Source organism: Cataglyphis hispanica, chromosome 8 (genome assembly GCF_021464435.1).
Source record: "Cataglyphis hispanica isolate Lineage 1 chromosome 8, ULB_Chis1_1.0, whole genome shotgun sequence".
NCBI lineage: Eukaryota > Metazoa > Arthropoda > Insecta > Hymenoptera > Formicidae > Cataglyphis > Cataglyphis hispanica.
This window is the reverse complement of record NC_065961.1, coordinates 2,349,568-2,367,291: the sequence shown is the minus strand read 5'-3', so window position 1 is coordinate 2,367,291 and position 17,724 is coordinate 2,349,568. Positions and strand designations below refer to the sequence as shown.

General features: G+C 31.8%; 1 protein-coding gene and 1 long non-coding RNA gene across 3 annotated transcripts in view; one reads left to right on the top strand and one right to left on the bottom strand.

Annotated features, from left to right (window-relative positions):
• LOC126851381 (uncharacterized) overlaps window positions 1-16,232 on the bottom strand; it is a 127,836-nt gene extending 111,604 nt beyond the window's left edge. Inside the window, exons 1-2 of the mRNA XM_050595292.1 lie at window positions 15,902-16,232; window positions 14,925-15,192 (exon numbers count right to left, since the gene is read on the bottom strand). The gene's annotated coding sequence lies outside the window, so the exon portion shown is untranslated. The remainder of the gene's footprint in view (window positions 1-14,924; window positions 15,193-15,901) is intronic.
• LOC126851440 (uncharacterized) lies at window positions 5,472-7,622 on the top strand. Of its 2 annotated transcripts, none has more exons than XR_007687667.1 (4): window positions 5,472-5,562; window positions 6,160-6,545; window positions 7,042-7,265; window positions 7,366-7,622. It is a non-coding gene; the product is annotated as an uncharacterized LOC126851440 (long non-coding RNA). The 2 variants fall into 2 exon arrangements; XR_007687666.1 differs by having other exon boundaries at window positions 7,363-7,622.
• Window positions 16,233-17,724: the final 1,492 nt, after the last annotated feature.

Below are 17,724 nucleotides of genomic sequence, written 5' to 3'. Positions count from 1 at the left end.
GCCCGCGGGCGAGAAGCGCGTCCTCGTGTGGGTGACACGAACGAACATATCGGAGAGGAATCTGTGGGAGAAGCCAAGAAGGAAGGAGGACGAACGAGGATGGACGGCGAAAGGGAGGAACGGAAGGATGCGGGAGACCGAGAAAAGAGGAGGAACTCGAACTGAATCGCCGGGAGATTGCGGCGCGCCTCGTTTCGCAAAGAGAGACGATAAAGTCTCTCTCCCTCGCGTCATGTGTTTCCCCGATGGACCGTTTGGAGTAACGATCGAAATGATTATACGAGTTAAATTTCAGTTAATATTCTGTTAAAATTTTCAGTTATATTACATTATATGAGATAATCTTTTTAAAATATCAATTCATCTAATTATTCTGTATACGAAGATATTGAGAGATGTCGTTAAATATTTCGCGAGATATTTCGCATTTTATGTCACAATATGTCGAAATAAATAATGAAATATCTCGCAAAATATTCACTTTTTAATAACTTAACTATTGACCAAACTAATGATGATTTTATTTGCTTTCTGCTCTTTTTACATGCAGAATGACTAAAGAAATCGACCAAAAAAAATATATGGTTAAAAATATGTTGATGATATTTATATCTCTCAAGCAACTATAATATTATAAAAAATTTTCATCATCATCATCCAATACTTTTTTTTGCAACACAATATAATGCAATTTGTTCGATAAAGTTTTCCTTTTAATTAATCTATAATTTCGAAGATACTAATTATTACTACGGTGCAGCGTGTGTACAAGAGACTGCGAGTGTGACAGATTCTTCAAGTTATCTTAAAGCGAAAAAAAACTTGATTTGCGCACATCGATAACATCGTAGATAACATGACAATAGAGCAATTTTGTACGACATAACTCGCAGTGAAAAGACTCGAACAATAATCGAGCTGTACGAGGTATTTGCTGCGCGGGAGATATACAGCCTGGTATATCCCCGGGGTTTTAAAGTCGCACCGAGAGCGGCGGAGCACGCGAGAGCGAGAGAAAGGGGCGTTTTATCTGGCCCGAGAGCGAGGCTTATTGACCTGCTGTTAACTGTCGGCCGCGTCGACTTACAGTTTGCGGCCTTAAAGCGCATTCGCGACCTCGAAGAAACCGGCCGGGAAAACGCGTTGTCCGCAAATTGGATAGTCTTTAAAAGTGCTAAAAAATTACAAAAACTCGCAAGGCTTTTTCATTTCAAAATAAAAAAAAAAAAAAAAGAAATTCTAATTTAGAAACACTTCGATGAAAAACCATGCGTGTAAATTATGGATAATATTCAATTAATATATTGCAAAGATGATTTATATTTAAAAAATTGTATAAGAATAAAGAACATCCAATTAAATTTTGAGTTAAAAAATTCAAAATTCGAAAATTATTCAAAGAAATTATAAGTACAGTCATCCTTTAGAGCACTCGATACAAGTTGAACGAAGATTTTCATTAATTTGAACCTAGAAATACATTATCAGAATCCTTTACAAAAATGTTATCTTGAAAATATGTTATTAAAATTAATTCTCATCTAGTACATGTATATTAAATTAAAATAATATTAGTCGTACTCTCTCTCATCGTACATCTCTTCAGAAACAAATAAAAAAATATGATAAATAATTAGTAAAAGATTCTATTAAATAACATAAAAAATTAGATATTTATTATCGTTGAAATGTAAAAAATTTCAATGGCAAATTTTTCTTTCCAAGTATTTAAGTATTCTTGCAAATTTTAGTGCGTTTGTCTGTCAAACGCAATATTATCGCACTATCGACGACAGCGAAGACCATTCATTTTCATTATCACCTGTCTTATTAGATGTCTCATATGTACGGGGATACACTGTACATATGATGCAACAATTTTTTATCTCGTGGTAAACTTTCGAACAGACATTCTAACTTATAGCAAACTGTTCGAACGAGTTGTTCGTAGATAAAACGAAGCGAATCCATCGAAACACGCTTTTCAGATTACCAGAACACCGATTAAAATTCATGAACCAAGCGGCGCGCGATAACACTTGTAATAAAGATCGGGCAAGATTGAAGAAAATTTTTCGAAAAAACTCAATGTTCACGACGATGTATATTAATGAAAATTAAAATGCGCGATAAGTATATTTGCAACTTTATCGCAAAACATGTTATATAATTATATTTGTCTCGCGCAAATTTGCAAATCTAATGTTTTGCATAAGAACGTCGTTTGCATTATTGATTTAATATCATGATTTAATATGTTTTCACGAGACACTTCTAATCAAGTGTAGGTTTTAGTATTTAAATGATAATCATTCTGATCTCTCTCATCCTAAGTAATTAAATCTTCCAAACTAATTCTCAAATGAGCGCAAGCTCATTTTGATACAAAAAGTAAGACTATTAAAATGCCACGCAATGATCGATAATATTTTCTTAAAACGTTTCAGAGTGTCGGAAACGTTTTTTCATCTACTTCCAAATAAAGTCCCTTAAAAGACACACCATGGTCGATAAAGAGGAATTTACAAGTGCGATGCACACGTGCCTTGCGTACTTTGCGTGGGCGTCCGAGTGCTTGTATAATCTTAACGGATGCCTCCGCAAAGACCCACAATCGGTGCTCCCAGCGCGTTTTTCATTCACGTGTTATATAGGATGAGCCGACGATGTCGCGCGCAGTCTAATTCTGACCGAATTACAGCATAAGAAATGGCAAATAGTTGTCAAAATTGTTTCGTTTGTTGACACGAGAACAGTTTGAGTCTAAGATCTTTCGACACGATCTCTCGATATTGTCGTCGCGCGCAAGTTTGACATTCTTTCTAGCAGATAACGTTCATTTATTTCCTTTATATTTTCCTCATTTTTCGCTTTTTATATAAAATTTTAAATAAAATTCGATGCGCATGAACAGGATTATATGATTATATTTCTTAAATCTGTCACACATTTGACACATTATTATTTAATTAGAATATTATTAAAAATTAATGTATTAATATATATATATATATATATATATATATATATATATATATATACTACATAATATGTAAAATATGTGATTAATTTTACTACAAAAAGTGATGATCATCAAAATGACTTGCAACTATATTCTTAGTATTCTTGAGTAGTTTTTTTTTTCCTTTTTTATCGTAAACGCGAATGACCTCGCGATGATTGCAACGAGGAAAAAAAATAGTTGCCATTATCATATATTATAATTATTTTTAAGGTCAACTGTATTTAAAATTATTTTCAATATTATAGTAATTATAAAATATAATATAGTAATTATAATAATTATAAAAATATAGAAATTTTAAGTATAATTTTTTTACTATGTAATTATGATTGATCTTTTTTCTCAATGTATTACATACGGCATGTAGCTTGACGAACTGCAAAAATCGCGAGAGCTTAAAAACACGAGAGCATTAAAGCTCTTCACTCGCGTTTTGTGATTGCACGCCAACGACTGAGGATTATTCGATAGTAGAAAATGGGTTTCACGTCACATTTGCATTGTATCTTTAAACAACATCAATTTCTCGTATCTGCCAATTACCTCTGATTCCAAAATTCTCTCTGCCTCGGTCCGTTTTTCCGCTCTTAATAGCCGGAGCTTCCGCGATAATTTCGCACGCGTATACATAATTCATAATTGGCCTTCCATTGTTATTGCGAAATAGAAATTGTCGATGCGATTTATATATCCGTTCATCTATCTATATCAAGCATGCAAATTTGCTTAAACATCACATATAATCTCACACAGATGATCGAAAAATAGTTTGATCCGGCACGATTATCGCGATTAGAGATATCGCGTGATATTTTTTTAGCGAATTCTCAATAATTCGTACACACATATCAGATTCACGATTATTCATCGCGATTCAAAGGCGGAAAATACGAACTGAGTTGAGCTGTGAGATACATACATATCTCGTTCAAAAAAATGGCAGATGAAGAGATTATACATAATGTCCATTCTCTATAATCTTAAATTGATATATGAAAATTCTACAGCAAACTATATCTAGCTTAATCACTCGCGTCCTTGAGATGTAAAAGAGAGAATAAGATAAAAATAATAAGAGAACATGAAAATAATCTGTCACAGGTCTTTGTCGTCGAATTTGATTGCGCACGGCGGCCAAAGCGTGACGATTAAGCACCGCCTGTGTGGATCAAGCGTGGGCAAAGCCATTGGGAGACAATAAAACCGGCGCCTCTGCCAGACGCTTCTGGAATCCGGCCAGATCGCTTCGCGCGACTAATGGTCGTCGACGACGTCCATTAACCCGGACTAACCATATTCGTCGCGATGGGAAAGGGGGACATTTCACGCGATCGATGGGATTTACCACAAAACACTCGGTATATACGAATAAGACCCCACTACATTGTATATAATGTTTATGTGATATATACATATATAATATAGACACACGTAACACATACGAGAAATGTATATTAATTTGTGAAATACTTTGTTAATAAATTCCACGATTCGAATATTAATATTATTATTAAAACACGCATTATTAATTTTGTTATCAGGAGAAGATTATTATTGCTATAAATGCTAAAATAGATATTAAAACTTCCAAGGGAATGAATATCGTAAAAAATGTAATGTACATAAATTAATTTCGTAATACGTGGATATTAAATAATTAATTTTCCTCCTCTCCTTCCTTTTTACTACACATTTTCTAAACATATTTTAATGTCAAATTATACTGATAATATTTGTAATAATTTTTAAATTTTCAATAAATTTCTATAAAAAAATATGTTTTCTATTCTGGATAATTTGTTTTTCGATTTTTTTCTACAAGTTTTGTCACTACAAAAGTACATTTCTGTTTTCATCTCACTTTAGTAGATATTAATATTTATAATTCCCAAGTTGTAAAAATATCTTGTCCGGATAGTTTACACGGCAGTTAGAAAGACAATTTTTATAAACATGTGTAAGAGGCTGTACTTGAAAAAAAAATGATAGAGATGCTTCGAAGCATTGCATTAACTAATCAGAATAAAGAAATCTTTACTCTTTTCGTCCTGATTGCTCAATCAAATGCTTCAAAACATTTCTAGCGTTTTCCCATCCGCAGCCAAAGATTTCAGAAATCAAAGGTTTTTCAAGGAGACGAAAACTGATAAAAGGACCTTTCGATATGCCATACATAAGGAATCGTATACATGGTGTTGTATACATGCTCTAGATCGCATCTGTTAATTATTCGCTATCTTGATTCGATTCTCGAAAGCGCTTATCTTTCTCGTTTATTAAGCAATAAATATTGTTCAACCAACAGTTTAACAACTTTTGAATTCTCTCCCGCCATGTCTCGCCGTTCCTGAGTAACCTTGCGGTTATTATAAACATGTAAATATTTCAGATAAATATTTTCTATTTGTAGATATTTGTCCTTAAACGCCTTAAAGTATGGATAATTCTTTATAACAGAAGGCAGTTACGAGTGAGAAGTGACAAGTGACACCAACTAAGTCGTTTGTTAACAAAGAGACGAGTGCCAAAAAAGAAATGTGAGAGAATTGTATATGTAATATTTTTATCTTATACATTACTTTATATATTCCATATCCAATAATAATTTTCTTTTACCAGTATATTAGTTTAATTAAATTAAGAAATTTTTAACAAGTTTTAAAATATGTATGAAATCTCATAAAAAAAATTTAATTAATCAATGAAACAATGAGGTTCGAAATAGAGGTCAATATAGAATTGCGATTACGCATGAAGTTTTATAAATTAAAAGGATACTAAATATTAACTTTTTTATCTCTTAAACTCCAAATATCACTCGCATTCCAAAAAAAACAATTTACCGATTTCATCATTAAAATGTTATATAATAAATACACATGTAAACTACTAATATAATGAAATAAAATTCGTGCAATAATATTATTATAAGTCCATGTAATACACGATGTTACAAAACCGATATTTCTTATATGTTAGACTTAATTTAATTTGCATTATTTTGATGCGAAAAAAGAACATTAATTCCTATAATAATTAATAGAATAATTAATTCCTCGATATGAAAAAAAAGAAAAGTATTAAAAAAAATAATCTGTCTCACAAAAGCTCTTTTCGTTTCTATTTGTGGACAGAGACGGCCAAAGCATCCAAGTCGATTAAGAGCTACTTGTGTGCATCAAGTGTGAACAAAACCATCGCGAGATGATGAAACCGGCGCGCCTCCATTAGACACATTTCTGAAATCCGTCCAAATCGTTTTGCGCCGCACACTAGCGACTAATCGTCGTTGACGATGTCCATTACCCAGAAGTTACGATATTGTGTTATGTCAAAGCAAAAAAGAGGAATATTTCACGCGATCGATAAGATTTACCATAAAACACATAGCCCGACATAGTCGATTCATATATCACGCATCTCCGCATTACAATATTCATGTGACATATTTGTGTATGATGTAATTATATAACATGAGAATGTATTAATTTGCAGATATTTAGAAGATAAATTCTACGAGGTACAAATCAATAATCAATATTATTATTATTACAATATTTGATATCACACATTGTATGTATATTGTGAACTGTCATAAGATTAATAATTCTAATACGAATAGTGAAACAAATGTCAAATCTTCCAAATATATAAGAAATGCAATGTCTACATTAATTTTGTAAAACAATTGTTCTCGCACACATATACAATATTGTAATATGCAATATTGTAATATTAAGTTTCGGATCAAAAAAATGTTATAAATGATATTATAAATTTAAGAAATTCTAATATATTCGTACGTTTTCTATTCCGGATAACTTTTTCCCAACATTTTCCTAAAATTTTTGTCATTTGAAATTCATACTTCGTAATTTATATAAATATATCGATATTTATAATTGTACGAAAATATTCGAAAACATCAAGGTCGCGTAATCATAAAAATAATGATTATCATAAACACGTTATTATTTGAACTCAATATTTACTTGCTTTTTTATCTATTTTCACAGGGAATTACTTTGTGGTTAGCGACAGTAGTGGAAGACAAGTGATAACAATCGTGATGACAATCACCAAAATCTTTGTTAATATAATAGATAAAAAAGACTAATCTAAAACGAGTGCTAAAAGGAGAGTGAGAAAATTACATATTTATATTTTGTATGTTTCTACATGTTATTTCTTATAATATATAGAATGCTAAGAAAAAAAGGATTAAAAATTCATAAAGCAGGTACTGAAGAAAAAAAAACGTTTAGTGAATCTATAATTATATGTCCAAAAAAATTAACTTTATCAGATTATGATTCAATCCTATTTTTTTTTTTTAGTAGCACAGAAAAAAGAGTAATTTAAATAGTCGATGGAAAATGATAGTAAAAATAATTAGAAAAAATAATGAAGGAAAAAAAAGATAAATAAAATCAAGAGACAAAAAAGTAGTAAAATATATTTTTGCAAGAGCTTTGTGCATGGAAAAATAATATAGAAAAACAAGATGTATGCGATGTTTTAGCATTATGTGTATTTAATTTCGTCAAAATGATAAAATTTAAGTAATCTTTAATTCCCACCCTTTTTTCACGCTCTTTCTCCCAGATCTTTGCATTTAAATCTTATTTCTAAATTGTGTATCATATTATATATATATATATATATATATATATATATATATATATATATTATATATATCTTTTACTATACAAATATATTTTATAATACGTGCAATACAAATTTCAAAAAAATTATTTTCTAATTAATAACAAAGTACAACGATTAAACCGAAAATAAATATACTATAAATGTAACAGACGGTTTGAATACACGATCGATTCTGATGAACATGCACAAACATTCACGCTAAGTACCGGCGAGCTGCAACCAGGAACATTAACCGTTGTCAAACACAGTAAATATTTTATTAAGCTACCTTCCATACAATAAAGAGATATGATTATATAAGAAGTTTCCGACTATACACGTAGAAGAATAGCGTCATAATGTTCGTCGTGATTACGAATGCAATTTTAAAATGGGATGATCGCGGAAATGGAATTCCACAAATATTTACATGCGCCGTATGAAAGATTTTCAAAGTAACAAGTTCTCGCAACTCACATGCATATAATGTACACAATCCTGATTATAAAATAGCGCTATTAAGAAGACGAGTCATCTTCTGATCAAATCGATGACGATAACCAATAGCAGTCTTGTATATTTATCCTACCTCTCTCGTGTCTTCCTCCCATTCTCCTCTCCATTCGCGTTTGGAGATTCACTCTCGCGAAAGATTAACAATTTTCGTGCTTTGTCACGATAGAAAATATTAAAAACTATAAAAATTAATTTAGAGAGAAGAACCGCGATAAACCCACAAATAAATTTATAAATTTTTCTATTATACAACTCTTTAACCTTTTGAAAAATATAATATTTATAATATTTAAAAATAAAAAGAAATAATGTGAGTGTTAGATTAATATAATTTTATCAAATTTAGATTCCGCTAAGTGTGGCGACATTTCTCACCTGATAAAATTGATTCGATGAAGCATTATCATTCATATCACAATAACTATAAACAGTTAATATTGCTAATATTACCCTAAAAATTAATGACTAATAATTTCATCAAAGACATAGCCGATATGTCACTGTCACTATTTCAACCGGTGCTACTTTTCATGTTCAGCTTTGTATTATTGAAATTCATGATATCGTAAAAAATTTCACACTCGATAGTATATCGATATTGAGATACTCTTGTTCGTTCTTACGTATTGATCAAAAGTTTTACAGAAAACCAACAAAAAAAAATATAAATTTAATGCAGAAAACCAGTTAGAAATTTTATTACTGCTTCGTGAAACGCGAAGTTTAAGATCTTATCGCACATATGAATTATCGGCTTTCAAATATTTCATATGTACATAGCGCGTCTTTATCATTATATAATTACATAATTGGCGTTTATGCAAATACGTGTGCGCAAATAATGAAATGTTTAATTGTCATCCTGGTTAACGAGAGACTCTCAAGTGTCTATAATCGTAAAGACGTATTTTCCACCAAGATTACATGTGCAAATATGATTATTACCGTTATCGCTACTGTCGCTTATACCAATCAACGTCAAATTGCTAAAACAAACTTTACGAGATGGCTGTGAATAAAAGTGCCGCGCTATGAAGCTGTTGTTATCTTGCAGTTAAATTCGGATTTTGCGACGAATTTATAAAATTGCGAAGTCATATTTCGCTATATCCGCAGATAGCTATAATCTAAGTCTATTGAAATGTACAGATACTCTCACTTTTTAATTATTGAATCATTGCATATGTGAAATGTTTTTACAAAGAGTATCTAAGCACCAATTAATATTTTGTTCGACATATACGTTCCATATTTTTTTTCTAAAATTTTCTATAAACGATCGTTAGTCAAAGAATTCGTATATAAAGTTTTTCAATATTATTACAGAATATGGATCATATAATTTCCATTTTCATATGAAAATCGAATGTAAAAATTAATGTAAACTTGAAATCAATGGTACACGATCGGCATTTTTGAAGTGACAAAATGCAAAATAATTGAGTTAAAGTTAAATAAAAGAGTCGCCATTGCTGGAACATATCAAGCCAATTGAGAAGACAGTTCGCGTGACTACAACCTCTTTCTCTTATCGATGAAATCAATTTAGAGCTCGTCGTAGCTCTCCGAAAGGGTAACGCGATCTCTCGCAGACTAAAGTTTTCCAAACAAGTTCTATTAAGATTAACTGAAGAGCAAGAGATTTTTATTATCCGTTTACTTTCCTAAATCTTAATTTAATTTATCGATCGAATAGCTCTAGAGAACTATCAGACAATATTTTCTATTAGATTTTTAGCCGATAAACATACATATCGTGCGTTGTTAAAGAAAATATACTATTTGCATATCATGTTTGCTTCGTATTGAATAATTTCACTTTAATAAAATACTCATAAATTCAATCAATAAATACGAGGTTAAATTAACATTTGATCATGCCATATATATATCATAGAATTTGATTTTTCTGATAGGAGTGCTAGCTTTGTGGAAATTTAAATGTTTCCAATTTGATAAAATAAAAACTGAAAATAATGAAAAAAAAAAATATTAATAACTAAGTAAATTATTGATTGAACTATTAAATGTTTCGCAATTACCTTTATTTTATTAGAAAGTTACTAGTGCAAATCTAACATTTGATGCGCAATGATTAAAGACATATTTCTCTTCACCGAGTTTTATTAATTTATCTAAAGCAATTTTATAAATACCGTGGCTTTATTATCTGCTAGTGAGATGCACTGTAATTACGATTAGGTTCCCGAAAAGTGCCGTCTCGATTTCTCTCTTCAATCTTTTATTCCGTCACCTATTCCGTTTTTCTCTCTCTCCCTTTCTTTCTCTTTCTCTCTAGTTACGAAGACTTACTTCGTTTCCTCCTGTCTCTCCCATCATATCTGCGGGTCATTGATATCGCTCGTCTTGTTGTATTTTGTCGGATAACGCGCATGCAGCAACCGTCTGCGGCGTACGCACTGTGTGCGTGCCCGTGATAATAATTATTGACAGATGCGACCGACTAATGCAGCTTTCGTCTATCTAACTCGCCATCCGCGACGTATTGCTTTACTGATGAAGACGCGAACTCAGCGATAAATCGTCACCGGACGCAGGCACAGTTAAAAATTTACACTTTAATCACGATTCATTACTTTATAAATTTTTTAGTAAAAAGTAATATACAAAACATTAAATTAATAGAAAAATCCCCAACAGTTTTAATTTATTATTATTATTATTTATTATTATTCTTACAATGTATTCTCATATGCAAATCGATTTCGATTACTTCATGATATCGAGATGCAAGCTGTTCATGCTACAATATATTTATCGTTACTTATGTATGAATCATACACACATAATAATAAAAAATTAATCAATATTCATTGAACCTAATATTTTTATTTTTATTTGAAACTAATTAATAAATTAAAACTATGCATAGAATCTTAATTGAAAAAATAGCATACTAAATTTTAATATTTTCTATTAAATAGTAGTGCTGCTTTTGAAAATTTACTTTATTACTCTTTATTATTAAAATATTTTTTGCAAATTAATATATATTTAACTAATCTTTCTTGTAAAAGAAATAAAAATATATTTTCTTAATATTGCAATTAAAAATATAAATAGAATTAAATAAATAATTTTAATATAATTTTATAAGAAATATAATACAATAATATACAAATATAATAAAATAAAGAACAAATCTCGTACATTTTTGGAGTAAATAAATCAAGAAATATTTTCGAGTATATAGAAGCCATGCGACGAATAACATGTAGCTTTCTCAATCCTTCAAGAGAGATGCATTTTCGTTAGAAATTTCCAACAGAAATGTAGCAAGCAAACATAATCCTTTTATATCATGTCAGGGACATGAATATTTGATTCGTTCGCAAGAAAATCATAATATAAATTGGATCACTTCTCAAATTAAATCAATACAGGTATTGACAAAATTCGTACAGAAAAAAAAACTGTTAATATAAAATAAGTAATAAACAAAAAACATAACGACATGAAATAACAATTTGATAAGAAGATAATTATGTTAATTTCACAGTATTTTAATTACTCGTTAATCACATGAATGCTTCAAAATAGCGTTTATAAAACATGTTGATATAATTTCCCGTTAAAACAATTAAAATTAGAAATTATTAAAATAAATTATATATATATGTATATATATATATATATATATATATATATATATATACACACACAAAATAAAAATTAGTTCCAATTTCCGTCATATTATATAGCAAAATGTAATTGCCTAATTCGTAATTAATACGATCGAATTGATGTTAAATACTGACAAATAAATTATTCCGTCTTAATCGGCGACGAAATGTTCATAACGCGATTTTCAGTTATATTCAAAGGCAAAAATAAATAGAAGAAATCGTTGATAAAAAAAAATATTTTTAATTGCGAATAATTATTCTACAATTTAGATCGGCAATAAAAGAATATCGGATAAAAATATCGGATAAAAATGAGAAAATTTCCAATAACAGGCATCTTTTCAATAATTGAAGAAAAATTTTAGTTGTTTTTCGATCTTACGAGAACAAGCCTCCGAGCGATGAGATAAAAGCCTTCTCGCATTTGTTTTTCCGCGATAAAAAGCGAAAGCCCGACGAATCGCGCGACTCGTGAAAACGAATAAATTACGAATTGACATTTGAAACTGACAGAATTGACACGTCAGACTCGGAACTATTAACGACTTACGCAGGACATGTTTATTCGGGAAAACATATGCTTGAAAATATTTTAAAAGTACAATATTTTAAAAGTACAACATAAAAAAAGAGATTTTCTCTCTCTCTAGAAAGATAATATTTGTATAATGATCTAATAAAAAAGGGACGACAGGGAACTACACTACATATACTATGAACGCCCATTGGCATTTTGCAATAACAAAGGTCGCTCGATAAACGACAGATAAATCATATACATAATGCAGGAAAAATATTGTGACCTCCTCCACATATCCTCTCCTTCGCTAGATGCAATCGTCATAATGCATTCCTCTCTTCCTTATCTTTTGCAAGTAAATTCGCTCGCGAGTAAATTAAAGTTCAACATGCAGTACGTGCGCATTCATTCATAGAAAACCGTCTGGTGTAATTTGCATTACAGCCATCTAATTTATCACGCCCTACGCCATTACGTCGAGTTCACCGGCACCTGTGTGAATAACGATTACTATACTAATATACGAAGTGTCCCGGAAAATGAGAACGAATGCATAAACTCGTCTCAAATTTTCAAATTCAATATTGCCTCTAAAAAATGTAATCACTATTTTAATTACGATATTATTCAATAACAAAACTTCCCGAAATAAATAATTTGATAAATAAAGTTTCGCAAGTAAGGCGGAAAAATAATTAATCATTCGATTAATTTAAAATCGATTTTACTCTCTTACAAAGAAACTTTATTAAATAACTTGAAATTTATTTAATGAATTAAATATCGAGAGATAATTAAAGGCGCAATTAAATATTAAATAGAATAAACTAGATAAATATAAATATCTCTTGTTCTTAAAAGAGATATTTAAAGGTATATTAAAAGTTTCTACATTTACCGAGAATTAGATACTTGTAAAGTGCTAATAAAAGTGCATTAATAAAGTATAGCATTAATAAAAGTGCATTAATAAAAAATCTCTGAAAACGTGAAACTACATTCAAACATATATCGATGAGATAATTACGAAATATAGAGAAAAAAAGGAAAGAGTCTCTCATGTATATATTAATTTATCTATGGCTATTATTTTATTAGTGCACGATGCATTGTGTGCCCTTAACAATCGTTTCATTCATTTATTAATGCGCCTCCATTCACTATACTCGTTCACTTTACAAAGCCAGTCGCCCGTTTCGCGGAAACACGCTGCGGCAAAATGCCAGCGCGATAAATTCTATCTAATGTGCTCGTAATTAAATCCACTCCCGATATACGTAAAAGTTCATTCATAATCAAGAAACGACCGCGGCAACGCGCGTCTTTTAGCAACCTGCTAAGTATCGTTATGCAACAAGCGTAAGCGCACGCGTGCTTGTTTTAATGCACGTTAACCCTGCACAAACGAACGGCTTTTACATGAAAAAGAATTTACACAATTTTAAATATTGTTCGAGTCCTAAACGTAAAGGATTCCTGTGGCAATATTTTTACGCGAAAAAACCTAAGCTCGTGACAAATAGTATACAAAAAAAGCACGCACAATCTAGTAAATATATAAAAAGATATACATACTATATTCGTATATTCTACAATTATCAAATTCAGTTCTAAACTTTAGACGAATATTATTATAGATCAATGAATTACTAAGTTTTATTAAAAGAATTAAATTAATTCATTTTCGAAAATAAACTGTAGTAAAATATATGTGTATATATATATAATAATATGCTAAGTTACATTCACGTGCTCGTCGACATTCCTTCGCTTTAATAGCAGGCGAGTTTTTTAAAAATCATTTCCACATTTTCCAATAATTATTATATATATATATATATATATATATATATATATATATATAATAATTATTGGAAAATGTGGAAATGATTTTTAAAAAACTCGCCTGCTATTAAAGCGAAGGAATGTCGACGAGCACGTGAATGTAACTTAGCATAATGTGTTATACTGAATGTAATAGTAACAATAGTAGCAAAGTCATTCTATGTTCTGAACACTTTGCGTGACAAACGTACACGACAATGTTGTGTGTTCAAGTCGACAATACTGATCGCTACAATGAATCAACTCGCCTCCAGCGGGTGTTGCAGGCAAAATGTATTCGTGAATAACAAATAGCGATTTTTCGTATACCTATTGTTTGCGAATGTATATTTCGCGTACGCTAATATATACGGTGTGTACATAAAAATACATATTCAAAGTCGTCATTCGTTATTTATTTTATACGCGAATATATTTCGTCTAAATCCTAGATAGGCAAAAGTTGTTGTTATTTTGAATTTTTTAATTTTAAATTATATCAAAATGACCATTACAGCTAACTGGAATCCTGCTTAAAAATGGCGCACTCGATTAATCGAATTAAACAGGCGAGTTCGTAGAATTTCGTACATTTCAATATATCAAAAGATTCTTTTCCTTTTTCTCTCGATACAGCTTTATTAATTTTTCTTATCAAAGATTATACGAACTTTTACTTTCAGTGCGAAAAAGCGTGCTTTTTACGGGGATATATTAAACGCTGATAAAGAGAATCAGTATTCACCTTTCTGGAGAACGCCTCCTGCGACGTCCTTCCGAGGCGCGTCCACTAGCACTTCCTCTGACGTAGCAACGCAGCGCAGCGCAGTGTCCAGTGCGTAGTTACCGATGCAAGAGTCCGTTTCGCATAAACAAAAACACAAACTCGCGACTAGTTCGCAGACGACATGCGTCTTTCTTTCGCGCGGCGGTATCACTTGCGCGTCGATTCTCCTTTTTTTCGTATTCTCGTTCGCAAGAAAACACGCAGCGCGTGCGAGCGAGATGGCTAGCTACGATCGCGATAAAGCCAAGTGTGAGAGAGATAGAGGCAGTGAGAGAGAGAGAGCGCGCGCGCACTAAGTGTACGCGTCGAATATACGAGAGAAGGAGAGAGAGAGAGAGAGAGAGAGAGAAAGAGAGAGAACGGAGACAGAGAATGATGCGACGAGTAGGAAGAATTGGACGGGCAAAAAAGCGAGCAATACTAGGAACGACCCGATAAGGAATGCGCGAGTTTCTCGCAAACGAAGACACGATCAAATCACGCCGAGACACGCGCGATAATCGGTAACTCATCGATATCGAGCCCGTATTTTGTCGTCGCCGTCACATTGCTACTCTCGCGTGGCGCGAAAAACAAACCGCTTCAAAAACGATCTTTGGAGGACATGGAGTGAGTGCGCGCGCGATCGTTGCGATTCCGAGGGAAAGAGAGAGAGAGAGAGAGAGGGAGATCGTCGTTCTTCTCTTCCACCGGTATGTTCCTGCTCAGGATCCGATCGAGCAGACACTGACCCCCACGAGACGATGTCGGTGCGAATGAAGAGACGAAGAAAGGGCGAGAAAGAGAGGAAAATATACGCGCGGAGAAACGAGTAGAGCGCGAGGGACAGAGGTAGAGAAAGAAAGAGAGGGGAAATAACACAACGATAAATGATACAAGGAAAAAGACAGAGAATGACGGAGAATGAGAAAGATTAATAGCGAATAATAAAATACCTCGATTTGTTCGAAGCGTTCGCTTCTCTTCGTCGCGATGTAAACTTTCTCGCGGGCTTTCAAACACGCGCGGGTTTCAAAAATGAGTGAGTCGCGGGAAAGAGGTACAGAAAGAGAGACAAGAAGTCTCTCCCGCTCTTTGAAACGCGATTTTTGCACCAGTTTTATATGTGTCTGAACGCGCGGCGTTTCCTGTTCAGAAATATATCGCGAGAAACGACGAAGAAGATCGTCGACGAAGCCGACGATGCGCGATGAAATTGCGCTCGCGAGGACCAGGATACGTAAACGTATAACTCGCGCGCCGGTTTAGAATAGACTGAATGTATCTTCGGGAACGACTCCGCCGCACTGTGGCGCTTCGCTCGCGCTCGGCAATCCTCGGCCATGATCGGCCGCGCTCGGTTGCCACGACCGAACCGACCGTGGTGCCTTGTCAACAAGACTCGTTCGCTCGCTCCTTCATTCGATCGCTGACTGTGCACCATACTGGTCTAAGTAGGAGCGTCCGTTCGCTTCTACTCGACTCATTGCCGATGTCAGGATCATTTCGCCGAATTAGATATTGCTCTTCTAGACTTCGTTCCTGTAATAAAATAGGTAAGATTCATGTTAGAAATTTATTTAGTAGAATAATAAATATTTATGCGCCGATTATTTCTATAATATTTTCTTTCTTAAAATTTTGGAGATATTCTCATATCTCTAGAAGTTGTATGTAAGAGATTTAAATATTTCTTTTAATTAAAATATATCGCTTTAAATTTGCATTAGAGTTTGAAGAAAGGTGAACTTATATAATTCTTAATTCATAATTAATTAGCATAATAATCAATTTATGCTATTTCATTTTTTGTAATATTTTCTCTCTTAAAGTTTTCGAGAGATATTCTCATAAAACTAGAAATATATAAAAGATCTAAATTTCGCTTTTAATTAAAATATCCCGCTTCAAATTTGCGTTAGAGTTTGAGAAGAGATAAATTTATAATAATTCATAACTATTTAATAAAATAATAAATTTATACGCCGATTATTTTTTGTAATATTTTCTTTTAAATTTTTGGAGATATTTTCATAGTCTAATAACTTTATGTATAATATGAAATCTAAATATTACTTTTTATTTAAAATGAGTTATTTTAAATTATATTCCGATATTTATATTCTTTCGGATAACTAATAAAATAAAACAAATAAAATTTAATTCCCGGAGTTTATTTTTTTAGCAGAGATCTAAAATGCATTGCGCTTGCAGGAAAAAACATATTCATACGAAATACAATATATCATTGTAACAATGTACATTGTTAGATAGTATATTGTTCCATAGCTGGTTACATATATGTAATGCATTACCGTGCGTTATTAATTGTTGTTACATTGAACCATCAGTTCAAACCTCGTTTAAAGGTACATTAAAACAACAGAACTCGTATCCTGCAACATCATTAGTTTGACAATCGTTTAGTACCCTGAGAAACTCGCTTAAAAGCGGGAGCTCATTAAAGTTTGAAATACTAAATGGTTTCAAGAATAAGCGAAATCATAAATCATTTCAATGCACATGTACAATATCGATCTCTTAGATATGATTTTGAGATTTTATCCAGAATAATATTGATCTCTCAATTTGAGTACACATTAAATTAAATACAATTTTATTATTCAAGAAAAAAAATTTCTGATCACATATACATCAATGATATTCATACGAGAATATATAAAATGATATTCATAGTTTGCTGCACATATCCCGTACGTACTTAAAATACACTCCAATTTTGTTTTCATGAATTTTATCTTCGTGATATTATTGACGT